Source organism: Nicotiana sylvestris, chromosome 9 (genome assembly GCF_000393655.2).
Source record: "Nicotiana sylvestris chromosome 9, ASM39365v2, whole genome shotgun sequence".
In the NCBI taxonomy this organism is placed as follows: domain Eukaryota; kingdom Viridiplantae; phylum Streptophyta; class Magnoliopsida; order Solanales; family Solanaceae; genus Nicotiana; species Nicotiana sylvestris.
The window spans coordinates 171,238,507-171,258,977 of record NC_091065.1 but is presented as its reverse complement, the minus strand read 5'-3'; positions in this window follow the sequence as shown (position 1 = coordinate 171,258,977).

Genomic DNA, 20,471 nt, shown 5'->3' with positions numbered 1-20,471 from the left:
TTTTCGGTTCGGTTTGAACACCCCTAATAACCACCCACCACTACCATCCTCAACCATAATTCCTATCACTATCAATCACCACTAGCTACTACTTAGGACAATCGCTACCAACCAAAATCGCCACCAACCACCGCGCGGCATTCCCAAGCACCATTATTAGCCATCACCACCACTAACTACCATATTTTTAATATATATATTATTGATAGAATATTAGATTAATTAGCATTTTTTATTTGAATTTTGTGTTTATTAATTTTCAAATAAAGATAAATTTTATACATTTAAAACAATCTCAATCATTTAGTATTCAAATCTTGATACACATTTTAATATTTAAATATGTATTCACATTCAAATATCTTAATCTTACTGCATATTTTGATATAAAGATGTGTATTCAGATTTAGACGTGTTAATCTTAAAAAAAAAACAAATGAGGCCTTTGGCATTCTTGCCACTCTTGCTATGAGTGCATAGGTAAACCGCTTCAGCATGTGAATAAGATTCTGACACATGAATCTGTAACTTTATAAATTTGATGAGAAGCAGGCCGTCAGATTCGAAACGCGCTAGTCAGTTTGGATTTATAATCTCTTTAATTTGGGATGATTGCCAATCTTGCTTGAATAAATTTGACCCTATATTTTTAGCAGTATTTAGATCCTATATTTTTAGAAGTAGGAAGTAGTGACCCTCCCGGCCCACACCAGCACATCAACTACTTTGGTTATTGGCTGCTATTACAGTAGTGTTTTCTAAAGCAAAAGGATAGTCGTCATCCCTCAGTAATTGATACTATATTATAATTTTAATCTTGACGATATTCGACTAAATAAATCTACCAACAAGAAGTAGAATCACAGCTAATGGTTACGTTACACTTGTATATGTTACAACTAAAATCTGTTGAATTTGCAAAAAATTCTTAATTAATCGTATGATATTAATAGTTGAATGTACGTAATCAGTTAAGATAATAAAAGAATATTCAGAATTATAGTTATGTTAGACCCTTCAACATTTTTAATGACATTAGGTTTCTGCATAAACAAGAGCACCAAGGAATGTGATAATCCACTAAAGCCAACGTAGGGCCCGTTTGGCCAAAAAAAAAGTTCACTTTTTTCATAGTCAGTGTTTGGCCATGAAAATTATCAACTTGTATATTTGAGATATCGAATTTCACCGTTGATCAAAAACTCCATTGATGAGCTCTAGAAGCTCCGCATGACCTGAGGAGGAAGATTTAATTTACAAGTATGAGAGAATGAAAGTTATTTATTTCTAATATCTAACAGTATATGTATATATGCACACACATACGTGGGTACCACTCCACTAACTAATTCTAATTACCTTGACAGCTAGGCCATAGTTAACTACCAACTAACTATGATTAACAAAATAAGCTAGCTAAACTCTACAAAACATACGGAGAGGGAAAACTAAATATACATAGTTATCTCAATTCAATACCCCCCCCCCCCCCCCAAAGTTGGAGGTGAGGTTTTCACACCCAACATGCTCAATATCGTAGAGTGCTTGACACCAATAAGAGCTTTAGTAAGGACATCTGCTAACAGAGCACCAGTATCAATATGATGAAGAGAAATCAATCTTTCTTGGAGCTTATCTCGCACAAAATGGCAATCAACCTCGACATGCTTTGTTCGTTCATGAAAAACAAGATTACGAGCTATGTGTAAAGCAGATTGACTATCACAAAACACTGAAACATGCTTAGGATAGGAAATAGTGAGTTCATCAAATAGTCTGCATAACCAAGTTAGTTCACCAATAATTTTCCTCAAGGATCTGTATTCTGCTGAAGATAGGGACACTGTTTCTTGTTTCTTGGACTTCTAACAAATTGGATTATTGCCCAGCAGGACTATGTAGCCAGTAACTGACCTTCTAGAATCTGGACAAGCAGCCCAGTCTGAGTCATAATAACCCTTCAGGCTGCAACCATAGTCATTAGATAGAAAGATTCCTAGAGTTGGATCACTCTTCAGGTACCTAAGCAAGCGAAAAGCTGCTTTCAAATGTGGCTTCCTGGGGTCTTGCATGAATTGGCTGAGGTGCTGTACACTGAAGGCTATGTCCAGTCTGGTATTGGTGAGGAAATTTAATTTTCCTACCAATTTTCTGTAATAAGTAGGGTTTGGCAATGCTTCTCCTTCCTGGTCTCTTAGTTTTTCATTTGAATCAAGAGGAGTAGACAGGATGCTATAAGAAAGACAATCATATTCTTTGAGTAAGTCTAGTGCAAACTTCCTTTGAGATATTATCTCCCCATCACTTGTGTAAAGAACCTCCAAACCAAGAAAATAGTGTAGCTTCCCTAGGTCTTTTATCTTAAATTGATCATGTAAAAAGCATTTGACTTGAGTAATTTCTAAGATGTATGTCCCAATGATGATAACATCATCTACATATACTACTATATAGATGGTAGAATATTCTGTTTTCTTTTAGAAAAGTGAGTAGTCAATGAGAGAACACACATAACCCCTTGAGCAAAGGGCCTCAGTCAACTTAGAGTACCATTGTCTGATTTGCCTATTTGAGGCCATATAAGGATTTGTTCAACTTACAAACTAAACCTTTCAATCCTGGTGGTATTTGCATATAGACTTCCTCATGCATGTCTCCATGAAGGAATGCATTGTTCACATCCAACTAAAAGATATGCCACTGCTTCTTCAATGCTTTACCTATGAGAACTCTCACTATTGTCATTTTCACTACAGGACTGAAGGTTCTGTGTAATCTATGCCAGGCTGCTGGGTATACTCTTTTACTACCAACCTAGTGTTGAACCTCTCTATTGTTCTATCAGCTTTGTGTTTAATCTTGTATACCCACCTACAGCCAATTACATGTTTCCCACTTAGTAAGGGCATTATATCCCAGGTATGATTAACATGTAGGGCTTCAAACTCCTGTGTTATTGCTGCTTGCCAGGCAGGATTAAGAGCAACTTCCTCATTTGAAGATGGTTCAGAATCATTGAAAATATTCATAACAAGCAACTGACTATTATGGATTAAAGAATTAGTAGGAACATGACTATGTAAGGAGAATAAGGCATCAAGGGAAGTTGGAGTGGTTGACGGATCAATAGACAAAGGAATAAAAGTTGGCTTCAATTGAGGTATAGAATAGATGTAATCCTGCAAGTGTGCAGGTAATTTGTGTTCTCTACCAGACCTTCTAGGCTCTAGGACAAGAAACTCACTTTGTGAAGTGGGATCAAAAGGATTCTGTGGGAGGATTTCAGTAGAGTGAGAGTGTAACTCCGGAAAAATAGGAGCAAAGTGATCAGGTGGAGAGTGATAAGATAAAGAGTGATCATGTCCTGCTTCAGAGTTGTCTGGGCTTGGTGGATTGCCTGTTGTAGGTTGAGATATAGTAGTGTGTAGATCAGAAATGAAATGTGGTAGAGTTGGAAAAGAAGAACCTTAACATGTGACACAACAAATGGAAACACATTTTCATGGAAGGTTACATCTCTGGATATGTGAATCTTCCTGGTCTGCAAGTTCAGTACTTTGTATCCTTTAGTTTCAAAAGGATATCCAATAAAGACACGAGGCATAGTTCTTGGATAAAATTTGTCCCTATGTATCTTTGGTATAGTGGGGAAACATAGACACCCAAAGCTTCTCAAATGGGAGTAATTTGGTTTCCTTTTGTATAGGAGTTCAAAGGGACATTTGTTCTTGAGGTATGTGGTAGGTAGTCTGTTAATAAGGTATGTAGCTGTCAGGATATATTCACCCCAGTACCTTATATGTAACTTTGATTGAAATAAAAGTGCTCTGGCTGTCTTAGAAGGTATCTATATTTTCTCTCAACTACACCATTTTGTTGTGGTGTGTATGGACAAGTTCTCTGATGAATAATGCCTTGGGTCTGAAAGAAAGAGTTTGCTTCTGTACTGGTGAACTCTAAATCATTATATGATCTTACTGATTTAATGGTCAAGTGAAACTGAGTTTTGACAAAAGATATGAAGGCTTTAAGTATCTGGAGGGAATTGCTTTTACTAGACAAAATGTGAGTCCATGTAGACCTGCTATGATCATCTATAATGGTTAAGAAGTACTTGTAATTGTCATGTATGGGGACATGATAGAGTCCCCACAGATCAACATGTAAGAGGTCAAAAATTTATTTAGTGTTACTGGCTTTTTTAGGAAAGGGCAGTCTAGTCTGTTTGGCCATGGGGCATATAGAACACAAGAAGGGTTGTTTATTAGAAAAAGCAACAGGTATAGTGGTGATATTTCTCATCTTTGCAAAAGGAACATAGCCTAATCTATTGTTCCACAACACATTAACATCATTCTTATGAGATAAGGAATAATCACAATCATGTGTTTTATTGCAAATGAAATTATTTACACTTCAAAAGGAATGATTCTGTGAAGGACTGTGATTATAGACACTAGATGGAGTTTGCAAACTATGTACATCAAAAACATGACATGAAATAGGAAAAGGAGACACAGATGCAGAACCAGTACTAACACTCTTCAAACAGAGGGAGCACAAGAGATACAGACCATCCCTGATTTTTCCAATCTCCAGAGGCCTCTTCATTGAAGGGGCCTGCATCAGACAATATGTGTCAGTAAAGGCTATCAAGGATTTAAGTTGTGCAGTCAAAGAGGATATAGAAATGAGATTAAACTTGAAAGAGGGAACAAACATGACTTTGCGTAGAGTAATTTAGGGAGCAAGATACACACTACCAATCTCTGTTACCTTAACTCTATAGCCATTTGGGAGTGTGACTAGCAAGGGATAGGGTAAAATCCTAATATCAACTAATGAAGTCTTATTAAAGGTCATATGATTTGAAGCTCCTGAGTGTAAAATCCACGTGTCAGTCCAAGTTCTGAAATATTTACAAGATAACTTTCCAAAATCAATAGAGGATGTACAAGTTACTATACCTGCAAAGTTCATAGTTCCTGCAGTAAGGTTTACTGATCCAACTCCATGGTTTGTGTTCTAAGAACTTTCTCCTCCACTGCTGGTATTGAAGTGCTGAAGTATTTTAATCAATTGGCTATATTGTACCTTAGACAGGTTTAGATTCTGATTCTCATCCTTGGATCCAAACTCCTCAGTCTTGGCAGAGATCTCATCAGACAGGTTGGAGTGTGCATTGGCCACAACTCTTTTGTTCTTATTGTACTTGATGTTTTGATTGTTGCTTGAAGTCTGGGGATAACCATGAAGTTTGAAACTCTTATCTTTAGTCTGTCCTAGACATTTGCAGTAGTCACAAAAGGGCCTTGACCTATTGGTATTTGGCAAATTGGAATTGGGAGTGTAATTAGTCCTGAAGTTATTGTTCCTGAAATTGTTGGCATTTCCTGAAGCATTAACATGGAGGGAAATTGACTCTGCAACCATATGATTTGAAGGTCTCATTTCACAATGCTTTTCATCCTGGATGAGCAAACAAAAGGCTTGTGCCATTGAAGGAAGAGGGTTCATCATGAGAATGCTACCCCTCATTGTTGTGTACACTTCATTGAGCTCCAAAAGGAATCGAATTAACCTCCTATCCTGCTCAACCTTGTGCATACCTTCCTTAGCACCACAGGTACACTGGCGGCTGTATTGAGTTTTTGCACTCAAAGTACTCAACTCTTCCCAGAGTTTCTTCAATTGAGCGTAGTAGCATGTGATGTCTAGGACTCCCTGAGATAGGTCATTGATCTCCTTTTGGATTTGATACAATCTCGCACCATTAGTTTGCTCTTATCGATCCTCCAATTCCCTCCATAATTTAACAACATCACCTGCATATTCTACACTATCCGCTATCTCGTTTGAGAATAAATTTAGAATTCACGAGGTCATCATGTCATCACACCGTTTCCACTGTCGGAACTTGGGAAATTGGGATCAGGACGCTTACACTCTCCACTAATGAAATCAATTTTATTTTTAACAGAAAGGCCATACAAAACTGCACGCCTCCAAGTTCTATATCCAATTCCACCGAAAGCCACACTAACTAGCATAGCTCCAGGATTATCCGACGGGTGTAGGTAGAGAGGATCACCAGGATCTAGAGCAAAATTGACAGTAGTTTCGACATTTTCGACATTTGCGGTATTATCAGTCGCATCGATTTGATCGACAACAACCATATTGAAAAATTCAAGAGATACATAATAGAAAAATAAGATGAGAATTTAGGAAAGTAAAATTGAAGATAAGGCGAAGCTCACACTGCGCGGATCGATTGAGAATTAGGGCAAATCAAAGAACACTGCTCAGATCGTTTGAGCTAGGAGATACTAGAGACGATTGAATCGGAGATTCCTATGCTCTGACACCATGTCAACTTGTGGATTTGAGATATCGAGTTTCATCGTTGATCAGAGACTCCATTGATGAGCTCTAGAAGCTTCGCATGAGCTGAAGAAGAAGAAGATTTGATTTACAAGTATGGGAGAATGAAAGCTATTTATTTCTGATATCTAATAGTGTATATATATACGTGGGTACCACTCCACAAACTAATTCTAACTACTTTGATAGCTAGGCCACAGTTAACTACCAACTAACTATGATTAACAAACTAAGCTAGCTAAACTCTACAAAAGATACAAAGAAGGAAAAATAAATATATATAATTATCTTAATTCAATAAAAATTTCACATTTCACTTGAAGATAAATTTTAAAATTTTTCGAAAGATTAAAAAACTCTAAAAAGCTATTTTTCAAAATGCTAGAAGATAGATACACCTCAATTCCAAATTAATTTGGCTGGTTACACGGGATCTTCTATCCATTCTACTCTAAATAAGCACATTCCATATTACAAAAAATTTGAACCACAACAAAAGTATAACCACAGGATATAACCCACTATTAGCCCAGTCTATTAGCAACAATAGTCCATATTTAGCCTTCTTTGTGGGATTCTTTATTTTTCTCTTAAAACCTAAACTCAGAGCTAAACGATCAATCATTTAATTCAACCCAAAAATCATCACAAACTGAAAAGAAATTAGCCAAGAACGTACATTCAATTTAAAGTACGAAAAAAGAGGTCAGGTTCTTTCTTAAAACCTAAACTTAGGGCTAAGCGATCAATAATTTAATTCAACTCAAAAACTATCACAAAATGATAAGAAATTAGCCAAGAACGTACATACATTTTAAAGTACGAACACATAAAATGGATTCTTTCTTAAAATCGAAACTCAAAGTAATTAACTCAAAATTCATCATAAACTGAAAAGAAATTAATCAAGAAACGTAGATTCAATTTAAAGAAGAACATGAAAAACATAACCTTTCGTAAATAAATTACTGAATTAGTGGTGGCAAAATAGATAAAGAAAATAATTATCTATCTATATCTATATTATATTAAAAGGAGAGCAGTATGCATTGTGGTTAAGCCAAGTGGCAAGCTAAAATGAAGCCACTTGACAATTTTAGGACAACATTAATAATTAGAAATTATATATAGAAACATAATTAATGGAAGTAGTTTAATGAATCTTATACATAATCTAAATAGATCTTAGACAAATCTAATCTATATATCTATAATTAAGTTTATATGTATATTTGTATCTATATCTATATCTATATTTATATTTATATATTGATCTAGTAATAGATTTTTTTCTATATTAGCTAGAAATATGGAGGTGAAAAATTAATTAAAAACTATAATAGGAAAAAATAAAAATATATAAAGACGTAAATTGAGATAACCTATAACTATTTATACTTCGGAGTAAGTTAAAATATAGAATAAAACTAAAATTTACTTAAGATATTAAGGATTTATTGAGTTTAAAAATTAAAAAGATCTTACATAAAGTATACAAATTATTTATAAGGTAAGAGAAAAATTAAATAATCAACAAAAGATATTTTAATAACAAGAATAATAAATTCATATTAATACTGATAAATCGTGCAAACGAATATTTTATACGTAAATATTACAACAACATTTAGATTTAATGTGTTCGAACAATAAAGAAATTTTTTTTTCTATAATTATATTTGAATTAAGTTCAGTATGTTTAAATTTGAAAGCATAACATAATTTTTAAAAATATGGTCCAATTAAGAAAATAGAATGATAAAAATTATTTGAATTTGAGATGAGAAAGTTTTTAAATTTTTATCTATATTATATTAGAATGAGTGTGGTAAAAATAAATACCAAATTAAAACATGATAATAAAAGTTCACATGACAGTGTAATAGTATTAGGTATTGAATAATATAAAATCAAAAATAACGAATAAATAGAGAAAAAAATAAAAATTCAGATTTTTTATCATACGAAAAAGGGTAAAACTTATTTAAATTTCAGATGAGAAAACTTTTTATATTATACTAAGAAAAGTCATAATATAAGTCCACATAACTCAAGTTTAATAGTTAAAATCAAAAACTAAAAAAATTGAACAATAAAAATAAATTTGAAATAATGTAAGGACATTAATAAATCATAAGTTTCGAAAATAAAATAAAATAAATATACAATACTTAAAAATATTATTAAATTTTAAATAATTTAAAATTTTCGAGCAATGTTTTTAAAACAAAATCAATATTTATTTCATAATTAAAAAAATTATATATTTATCTTATATTATTAAAGAAAAGTAGTTGATAATGATATTAAATAAATTTGCAAGTTAATAAAAAGCCACAAAAATGTAATAAGACTATATATTAGATTAAAAAAATAGCAAAATTATGTTAAATTATTAGAAATTTTGTCACGACCCTGGTTCACCCTCCGTGAACCATCGTGCTGGCACCTAGTCTCTACGACTAGGTAAGCCTAAATTGCGGAAGATAACCAAAACTTGCGGAAGTAAATAATTTAAAAACAGAAATAAGGCAATAACAATATTTAAATGTGTCGCTCGGCATACACCATATATAAATCTCAAAACCAATATCCAAATCCAAGACCCGAAAATCCACGAATCACAAGCTAATAAAAAGGAAATACTACATAGCTCTAACTCCGGAATTTGTCTAATAGGAACAGAAAGTACAGAAGGGCTAAATACTAAAAAAGGCAGGAATAGAAAGGAACTCCTCGGTCTGCGGATGCGGCAAATGTACCTCGAAGTCTCTAAGTAGCCACCTCCCTCAAGGATGGTAGGCCTGAGTAGAAGTACCTGGATCTGCACATGAAAAACATGCGCAGAAGAGGCATGAGTACACCACAACGGTACTCAGTAAGTGTCAAGCCTAACCTCGGTTGGGTAGTGACGAGGAAGATCAGGGCCCTACTGAGATTAAATAAATAAAGAGAATATGAGACATGACAGTATAAGATAAACAGTACAGTTGAAAATCTACAGTAAGAATCTACACAGGGTAATAAGGAGTACAATAACGGAAACAGAAATAATGGCAAACACCAGGAAGTACCACTCATAAAAGGATGATAACCGGGGATCTCTCACTATCCCGAGGATCACTTAGTACCCTCAATATATGTCAGGGATCTTTTGGTATCCCGAGGATCTCTCGGTATCCTCAATGTATGCTAGGGATCTCTTGGTATCCTTAATATATGCAGGGATCTCTTGGTATCCCGAGGATATCTTGGTATCCTAAATAAATGCTAGGGATCTCTTGGTATCCCGAGGATCTCTTGGTATCCTCAATAAATGCTAGGGATCTCTTGGTATCCCGTACCTCAGTCCAGATCATAAATACGTACAGGGGATCTCCCGGGATGCCGTCCCGTAGTCCCAAATTAAAAACACATAGATATAACACAAGAATACACAATTAAATGCAAAATTTCGTACCAAGTAACAGTTAATTCTAGCCTAACATTCTTCACGTAATGCAATTAAGGAAGTTTAAGCAAATAGGCAATTAAATCAACTAACAATGCTTTTCTAAACTATAACAGGCTAAACTCGCAAGTGGAATAAAGCAGGAAAAAGGAACTCAATTGAAATACTTAAAGTAAAATCGTATTTTTCAACTATTAGCTCAAGTACGTACTCATTACCTCACGTACAAGGCATTTCAATTACCAAATATATCATATCCTAAGGGGAAGGTCCCCCACACAAGGTTAGACAAACCACTTACCTCGAACCGGCTCAAAATCAACCCAACACCACGTCTTTGCCACGAGTACTCGACTCCAAATGACCCAAATTTATTCAATTCAATTGCATAATGTAAATAACACTTCAAGTAACTGATTCTACAATTAAATTCTAAGCTAATACGCGAAATTATGTAAAATAACCATAACGCCCCTCGGGCCCACATCTCGGAATCAGGTGAAATTTATATTTTCGGAATCCTCATACTCTCATGAGTCTATGCATAACAAGAACACTAAAATCGGAGTTCAATTGACCCCTCAAATACCCCTTTTTCTTTCTCTTAAACTCAAGCCCTAATTACCTATTCCTCCCAAATTTTCCACCACTAATCAGATATTTAATCACATAAAAATGAGTTATGAAGTAAAAAATGTTACCTCCAAGTGATTCCCCTTGAATCCCTCTTCAACCCTCTTCAAAAAGCTTCAAAATCGCCTAACAATGGAGGAAACTAGGCTAAAATTTGCGAAACAACCTTTTTTAAACATTCTGCCCAGATATTTTAATTCCTTCTTTGCGAACGCGGTCAAGGCCTCGCGTTCGCGAAGCACATGAAGTCGTTGACCAAAAGTCCTCTTATGCGAACACGACAATGCTCTTGCGAACGCGATACTTCTGCTGACCAATCCTTCGCGAACGCGTTACACCTCTCTCGAACGCGAAGAGCAATTCCACCTTGAACCCAACTGCCTTCTACGCGAACGCGATACCCTTCCCGCGAACACGATGCTCAAACATCACCACCCTTTGCGAATGCGGAGACTTCCTCATGAACGCGAAGGCAAAATTCCATCAACCCCCTACTGACTCTTTGTGAACGTGAGGGTCAACTCGCGAACGCGAAGGGTAAAATCCCTCTGCAACAGCTGAGCAAAAACCTGCAACTTTTTAACAACTTGAAATGATCCGTTGAGCATCCAAAACACACCCGAGGCCCCCGGGACCTCAACAAAAGGCATCAATATATCCTAAAACCTTATTAAAACTTGTACCAATCTACAAAACACTTCAAACAAAATCAAAACAACCAAAACACATCGGATTCAAGCCTAAGTTTCAAAAATCTTCCGAATTCCTCTTTTGATCAAAAACCCAACCAAACCACCTCCGAATGACATGAAATTTTGCACACATATCCCAAATGACATAACGGAACTACTGCAACTATCAGAATTCTATTCCGACTCTCAAATCAAAATCTCACTATCGAACCGGAAACTTCCAAAATTCAACTTTCGGCATTTCAAGCCTAAATTAGCTACGGACCTCCAAAACTTAATCCAAACACGCTCCCAACCCCAAAATCACCCAACGGAGCTAACGGAACCATCGGATTTCCATTCCTAGGCCATCTTCACACTGCTCCAACTACGGTCAACTTTCCAACACTTAAGCTCTCACTTAGGGACTAAGTGTCCCAAACCTCTCCGAAACTTAAAACCGAACATCCCGGCAAATCAAAATAGCATAAATAAACTCGGGGAAAGCAATTAATAGGGATCAGGGCATAATTCTTAAGATGACCAGCCGGGTCGTCACATTCTCCTACACTTAAATATTCGTTCATCCTCGAACGAGCATAAAGACATACCTGAAGTAGTGAAAAGATGAGGGTAACGACTGTGCATATCCTGCTCAGTCTCTCAGGTCGTCTCCTCAACCGGCTGACCCCGCCATTGGACCTTCACTGATGCAAGGTTCTTTGACCTCAGCTTTCTAACCTGCCTATCCAATATTGCCACTGGCTCATCAACATAGGATAGATCCTTGTCCAATTAGACTGAACTGAAATCCAACACGTGCCACAGATCACCGTGATACCTTCGGAGCATCAAAACATGGAATACCGGATGAACTCCGGCCAAGCTGGGAGGTAAGGCAAGCTCATAAGCAACCTCTCCAACACGCCTCAATATCTCAAAAGGGCCAATAAACTTCGGACTCAACTTCCCTTTCTTCCGAAATCTTATAACGCCCTTCACAGGAGATACCCGAAGTAGAACCCACTCTCCAACCATATAGGAAACATCACGAACCTTCCGGTCCGTGTAACTCTTCTATCTGGACTGGGCTGTGCGAAGTCTATCCTGAATCACCTTAACTTTTCCAAAGCATCCTGAACTAAGTCTGTGCCCAATAACCTAACCTCACCCGGCTCAAACCAACCTACTGGGGATCTACACTGCCTACCATATAAAGCCTCATACGGTGCCATCTGAATATTGGACTGATAGTTGTTATTGTAAGCAAACTCCGCCAATGGCAAGAACTGATCCCAAGACCCTCCAAACTCAATCACACACGTACGAAGCATATCTTCTAGAATTTGAATAGTGCGCTCGCACTGTCCGTCCGTCTGAGGGTGAAATGTTGTACTCAACTCCACCCGAGTACCCAACTCATGCTGAACGGCCCTCCAGAACTGTGATGTGAACTGAGTACCTCTATCTGAAATGATGGTAATCGGAATACCATGCAGACGAACAATCTCCCAGATATAAATCTCCGCCAGCCGCTTCGAAGAATAAGTAGTACACACAGGAATAAAATGAGTAGATTTGGTCAGCCGATCCACAATCACCCAAATAGCATCAAACTTCTTCAAAGTCTGTGGGAGCCCAACTACAAAGTCCATGGTGATCCGTTCCCACTTCCACTCCAGAATCTCTATCCGCTGAAGCAATCCACCTAGTCTCTGGTGCTCATACTTCACCTGCTGACAGTTGAGACACCGAGCTACGAATCAATATCTCTATCAGGTGGCATGCCTGGAAGATCAGTTGGAAACACATCGGGAAAATCCCGTACTACTAGAACTGAATCAACTGAAGGGGTATCAATACTGACATCTCTCACATAAGCTAAATATGCGTTACACCCCTTCTCAACCATATGCTAAGCTTTAAGAAAAGAAATAACTCTACTGAGAGTGTAAGCTAAATTACCTCTCCACTCAACATGCGGTATACCTAGCATAGCCAGCGTCACGATTTTGGCGTGACTATCAAGAATAGCATAATGGGGTGACAACCAGTCCATGCCCAAGATAATGTCAAAATCAACCATGCTAAGTAATAATAGATTGGCTCTAGTCTCAAAACCACTAAGAGCAACCAAACACGACCGATAAACGCGGTCCACAATAAGAGAATCTCCCACAGGAGTAGAAACATAAATAGGGGAACTCAAAAATCCCGAGATACACCCAATGTGGAGCAAAATAAGAAGAGACATAAGAATAAATAGAGCCTGGATCAAATAAAACCAATGCATCTCTGCGGCAAACCAGTATAATACCTGTGATGATAGAATTGGAGGCAACAACCTCGGTACGGGCAGAAAGGGCATAGTATCTGGACTGACCTCCCCCTCTAAGGCGACCTCTACCTCCCCAACCTCCACCTCTAGCTGATTGAGCAGGTGAGGTAGCAACTGGAGCTGTAATCATAGCCTGAGAACTCTGTGCGGCACGCTGTGGCTGAGAAGTCTGTAGAGGTGCACTTCTCCCAAGTCTAGGGCAATCCCTCACCATATGGCATGTGTCACCACACTCAAAACAAGCTCTGGGAGGACGTGGTGGCTGTGACTGGCTAGGGCCAGGTCTATTGGACTGATCTCTGAAAACACCCTACGCAGGAGGCGCGCTAGAAACCGGAGGTGTATACTAAGGCTCCTAAGGTCTAGGAGGAGCTGGAATACCACTGGCTACTGGAAGAGCTGAATGAACAAGGCGACTCATATAACCCCTATCATGATGACCTGCAGCTAGGGTACGGGCACTAGAATAATGGCCCGACTCTCGAGACCTCTTGGCCTCCCTCTCCTCTTTCTCCCTAGCATGCATACCCTCAATCCTCCTAGCAATGCTCACCACCTACTGATAAGTCCATCTCCAACTCACGAGCCATGCTAGATCTGATGCTGGGAATAAGGCCCTCAATAAACCGGTGAACCCTCTCGCGGACAGTAGCAACCAAGGCTGGTGCATGCCCAGCCAAACTGGTGTAACAGACAGCATACTCTGAAATAGTCATAGCACCCTAGCGCAAATGGTCAAACTCTACGCGCGATGCGTCTCTGAGGCTCTGAGGAACATACTCCCTCTGGAACAGATCTGAAAACTGAGCCCAAGTCAGTGAAGCAGCCTCATTTGGACTGTCTAACTCATAGGTGCGCCACCACTCATAAGCGGCTCCTTGAAGCTGAAAGGTAGTGAAAGAAACCCCGCTCGATCCTGAGATACCCATGGTACGGAGAATGCGGTAACACTCATCCAGGTATCCTAGAGCATCCTCTGATGCTAGACCACTGAATACAGGAGGCTTGTACTTCTTGAACCTCTCAAGCCTCAACTGCTCATCCTCGGAAGCAGCTGCCCTATCCTCGGGCTGAGATGGCATTGCAGGCGGTACATGAATAATCTCAGGGACCTACTCAACATGCACTCACTGCTCAGGAGTGCGGGCAGCGAGAGTCTGTGCTCCTTCCCTGGCCTGAGATATAGCTGCAGCAAGGGGAAACAACCCTGCCTGAGCCAAAGTGGTGTACATGCTCATGAACTATGCCAAAGACTCATGAAGAGCTGAAGTAGTAGTAGCAGTAGGCATGTCAGGTGCTTGGACTCCGGCTGGATCCGCTGGTGGTACCTCGGCGGCAGCTCGCACAGGTGCTCTAGCTGCACCACGCGCACGTCCTCGGCCTCTACCCTGGCCTCGGCCTTTGGCGGCTGTAGTAGGGGGCGCAAGTGCCTGATCATCTCGGGTAGCATGTGTCCTTACCATCTGTGAGAGAATAGAAGATAAAAGTTTAGAATTGTGATGTCAAAATACCACACGACAAGGAAATCAAATGAAGTGAAAATTTTCCTAACAATTATATAACCTCTCATAGATAAATACAGACGTCTCCGTACCAATCAATGAGACTCTAATAAACCGGCTTGTGATCCATGACTCCTATGAACCTAGGGCTCTGATACCATCTTGTCACGACCCCGGTTCGCCCTCCGTGAACCATCGTAAGCCTAAATTGCGGAAGATAATCAAAACTTGCGAAAGTAAACAATTTTAAAATATAAATAAGGCAATAACAGTGTTTAAATATGCCGCTCGGCATACACCATATATAAATCTCAAAACCAATATCCAAATCTAAGACCCGGAAACCCACGAATCACAAGCTAAGAAAAAGGAAATACTACATAGCTCTAACTCTGGAATTTGTCTAATAAGAACAAAAAGTACAGAAGGGCTAATTAGTAAAAAAGGCCGGAATAGAAAGGGACTCCTCGGTCTGCGGATGCGGAAAATGTACCTCGAAGTCTCTAAGTAGTCACCTCCCTCAAGGATGGTAGGCCTGAGTAGAAGTACCTGGATCTACACATGAAAAATATGCGTAGAAGAGGCATGAGTACACCACAACGGTACTCAGTAAGTGCCAAGCCTAACCTCGATTGGGTAGTGACGAGGAAGGTCAGAGCCATACTAAGATTAAATAAATATAGAGAATATGAGACATGACAGTATAAGATAAGCAGTACAGTTGAAAATCTAGAGTAAGAATCTACACAGGGTAATAAGGAGTACAATAACGAAAACAAAAATAATGGCAAACACCAAGAAGTACCATTCATAACAAGGATGATAACCGGGGATCTCTCAGTATCCCCAGGATCTCTTAGTACCCTCAATATATTCCAGGGATCTCTTGGTATCCCGAAGATCTCTCGGTATCCTCAATGTATGCTAGGGATCTCTTGGTATCCCGAGGATCTCTTGGTATCCTCAATATATGCTAGGGATCTCTTGGTATCCCGAGGATCTCTTGGTATCCTCAATAAATGCTAGGGATCTCTTGGTATCCCGCACCTCAGTCCAAATCATAAATACGTACATGGGATCTCCCGAGATGCCATCCCGTAGTCCCAAATTAAAAATACATAGAAGCAACACAAGAATACATAATTAAATGCCAAATTTCGTACCAAGTAACAGTTAATTCTATCCTAACATATTTCACATAATGCAATTAAGGCAGTTTAAGCAAATAGGCAATTAAATCAACTAAACATGCTTTTCTAAACTATAACAGGCTAAACTCGCAAGTGGAATAAAGTGGGAAAAAGGAACTCAATTGAAATACTTAAAGTAAAACCGGATTTTTCAACAATTAGCTCAAGTACGCACTCATCACCTCACGTACAAAGCATTTCAATTACCAAATATATCATATCCTAAGGGGAAGGTCCCCCACACAAGGTTAGACAAGCTACTTACCTCGAACCAGCTCAAAATCAACTCAGCACCACATCTTTGCCACGAGTACTCGACTCCAAATGACCAAAATCTATTCAATTCAATTGTATAATGTAAATAACACGTCAAGTAACTGATTATACAATAAAATTCTAAGCTAATACGCAAAATTATGTAAAATAACCAAAATGCCCCTCGGGCCCACGTCTCGTAATCGGGTGAAATTTATATTTTCAGAATCTTCATACTCTCACGAGTCTTTGCATAATAAGAACACTAAAATCGGAGTTCAATTGACTTCTCAAATACCCCTTTTTGTTTCTCTTAAACTTAAGCCCTAATTACCTATTCCTCCCAAATTTTCCACCACTAATCAGGTATTTAATCACATAAAAATGAGTTATGAAGTGAAAAATATTACCTCCAAGTGATTCCTCTTGAATCCCTCTTCAACCCTCTTCAAAAAGCTTCAAAATCGCCTAACAATGGAGGAAACTAGGCTAAAATTCGCGAAATAACCTTTTTTAAACATTTGCCTAGGTATTTTTATTCCTTCTTCGCGAACGCGGTCAAGGCCTCGCGTTCGCGAAGCACATAAAGTCGTTGACCAAAGTCCTCTTATACGAACGCGACAATGCTCTCGCGAACGCGATGCTTCCGCCGACCAACCCTTCGCGAATGCGTTACACCTCTCACGAACGCGAAGAGCAATTCCACCTCGAACCCAACTGACCATTTCATTCTATGCAAATGCGATACCCTTCCCACGAGCACGATGCTCAAACATCACCACCCTTTGCGAACGCGGAGACTTCCTCGCGAACGCGAAGGCAAAATTCCATCAACCCTCTACTGACTCTTCGCGAACGCGAGGGTCCACTCGCAAATGCGAAGGGTAAAATCCCTCTGCAACAGCTGAACAAAAACCTGCAACGTTTTAACAACTCGAAATGATCCATTGAGCATCCGAAATACATCCGAGGCCCCAGGACCTCAACTAAATGCATCAACATATCCTAAAACCTTATTCAATCTTTTACCAATCTACAAAACACTTCAAACAATATCAAAACAACCAAAACACATCGGATTCAACCCTAAGTTTCAAAAATATTCCGAATTCCGCTTTTGATAAAAAAACCCAACCAAACCACCTCCGAATGACCTGAAATTTTGCACACACATCCCAAATGACATAACGGAACTATTGCAACTCTCGAAATTCTATTCCGACCCTCGGATCAAAATCTCACTATCGAACCAGAAATTTCTAAAATTCAACTTTCGCCATTTCAAGCCTAAATTAGCTACGGACCTCCAAAACACAATCCGAACACGCTCCTAACCCCAAAATCACCCAATGGAGCTAATAGAGCAATTGGATTTCCATTCCGAGGCCGTCTTTATACTGTTCCGACTACAGTCAACTTTCCAACACTTAAGCTCTCACTTAGGGACTAAGTGTTCCAAAACTCTCCGAAGCTTAAAATCGAACATCCCGGCACATCAAAATAGTAGAAATAAACTTGGGAAAAGTAGTTAATAGGGGATCGGGTCGTTAATTCTTAAGACGACCGGCCGGGTCGTCACAAATTTACTAATAGAAATTAAAAGTAAAGGCTATTTGAATTTGAGATTAAAATTGTTCTTAAAACTATGATGTGAATGCTCAAATTATGGATAATACCACGAAATTGAAGTCTTACTTATGAAAAATAAAATAATAATAAAAAATAAAATTTTTAAATGACAAAATAAATTTCTAATATAGGTAATTTTACAAAAATTAAATTTGTATCTTAAAACTAAAAAAGAAAGAAAATTTATGTAAAGAAATAAAATGACAGTGAAAATATTATTACAACATTTAGATATAACATGTTCAACCAATTAAGAAATATTTTTTTATGATTAATATCTGAATCGAGTGCAGTTTGTTTGAGTTTAAATGCGTAGCATAAATTTTTAAAAATGCGGTCCATTTTAGAAAATAGAATGATAAGAATTATTTGAATTTGAGATGAGATTATTTTTTTGTTTTTTAAAATATTACGTAAAGAACTAAAATGACAATAAAAATATTACTACAATACTTAGAAATAATGTGTTCAAAAAATTAAGAATTTTGTTTCTATGATGAAATAAAATTTTAAAAATACAAAATAAATTTCTAATATTGGTAATCTTAATAATGAAAATTAAAAGTTAAATTGTATGTTATAGCTAAAAAAGGAAGAAAATTTAGCTGCATCTAATACAAAATTAATTATAAGAGAATTCAATACATTTGGAACATGATAATCTGTCACGACCCGGATTTTCCACCATCGGGTGTCGTGATGGCGCCTACTATCGGAGCTAGGCAACCAAAATGTTTAAAACACCTTTCCTGCTTTCTTTCAACAATATAATAAGCGAGACAAAATCTAAGCGGAAGACTTTAAATTTAAAACAACTGAAAATCAAAAGTGCGGAAGTTTGAACCAAAATGCTACCCAGAGTTTGGTGTCACTAGCTCACGGACTACTATAGAATGCTACAAACAATGTCTGAAAGGGAAATACATCATGTTTGTCTGATACAAGATAAACAAACGAAAAACATGGAAAGGGACTTCGGCCTGCGAACGCCAGCTAGGCTACCTCGAGAGTCCCTGGACTGAAGATAGCTCCCAAAAGTCCTACTGCTGCGGTCCGAAAGCTGCTCCCTGATCTGTGCACAAAAATGCACAGAGTGCAGCATCAGCACAACCGACCCCATGTGCTGGTAAGTGCCTAGCCTAACCCCGTCGAAGTAGTGACGAGGCTAGACAGGACCTACCATAATTAACCTGTACAGATATATACAACAAGTGCAAGAAAACAATAACAAGATAATACAAAGTAAAGCTGGGAGGGGACATGCTATCGGGGAGTAACAGATAAAAATGAAATATCGGAAATAAACAGAAGAAACTCCGGTTTATATATATATATATATATAATATCATATATAAGTGGACGGCGTGCCACACAATCCCATAATATCATATATAAGTGGACGGCGTGCCACACGATCCCATAATATCATATATAAGTGGACGGCATGCCACACGATCCCATAATATCATATATAAGTGGACGGTGTGCCGTGCCACACGATCCCATAATATCATATATAAGTGGACGACGTGCCACACGATCCCAATTCATCTTTACCACAGTGCACAATATGTCACCGGCAACGAAGGCCAACAACAAGGTGGACAGCGTGCCACACGATCCCATAATATAGTATATAATATTTGACTTCATATAGTAGACCCCTTCAGGGGAGGATAACAACTCAATACCTTTAACCCGACAAGGGTACAGCTAACAGTCCAAAATATCCCGACAAGGGAGAGTATATATCAGTCTACACATCCCGGCAAGGGAGTACTCACAACACATTCTCTTTTTAAATCACTTCTTCCTCAACTAACACATTCATGTTCGAGCTAACGCTCCAAAAGTACACCAATCACAATTCTACCTCAATCGTTCACATTATATGAAACTCATCAAATAAACAAGGAGATTGTGTCACGTTATTCGAATTAAAAGCAATTAAGACTCACGGTCATGCTAGACTCCGGTGCATAGATAACCGTCACCATGCCTATACACCGTACTCCACATTAGCAAGTAGCAAATAACATCCTAATCCTATTCCCTCAAGCCAAAGTTAGAACAAACACTTACCTCGATGCCTTGAACACCACTCAAGTCTCAATTATAGCTTTACCTCTTGATTCCACCACCAATCCGCTCGAATCTAGTCATAAGTTACTCAATCACATTAATAATTACTAAATGGATCAATCCCAATGCATGAAAATTATTTTTACAAGGTTTTTCCCAAAAAGGTCAAAAATACCCCAGGACCCACGTGGTCGAAACTCGAGGTTCGGACCAGAACCCAGTTACCTATTCCCCCATGAATCCAAATATATGATTTGTTTTGAAATCAACCCCAAATTGAGGTCCAACTTCTCCATTTGTAGAAAACCTAGGTTCTACCCAAAACACTCAATTTCA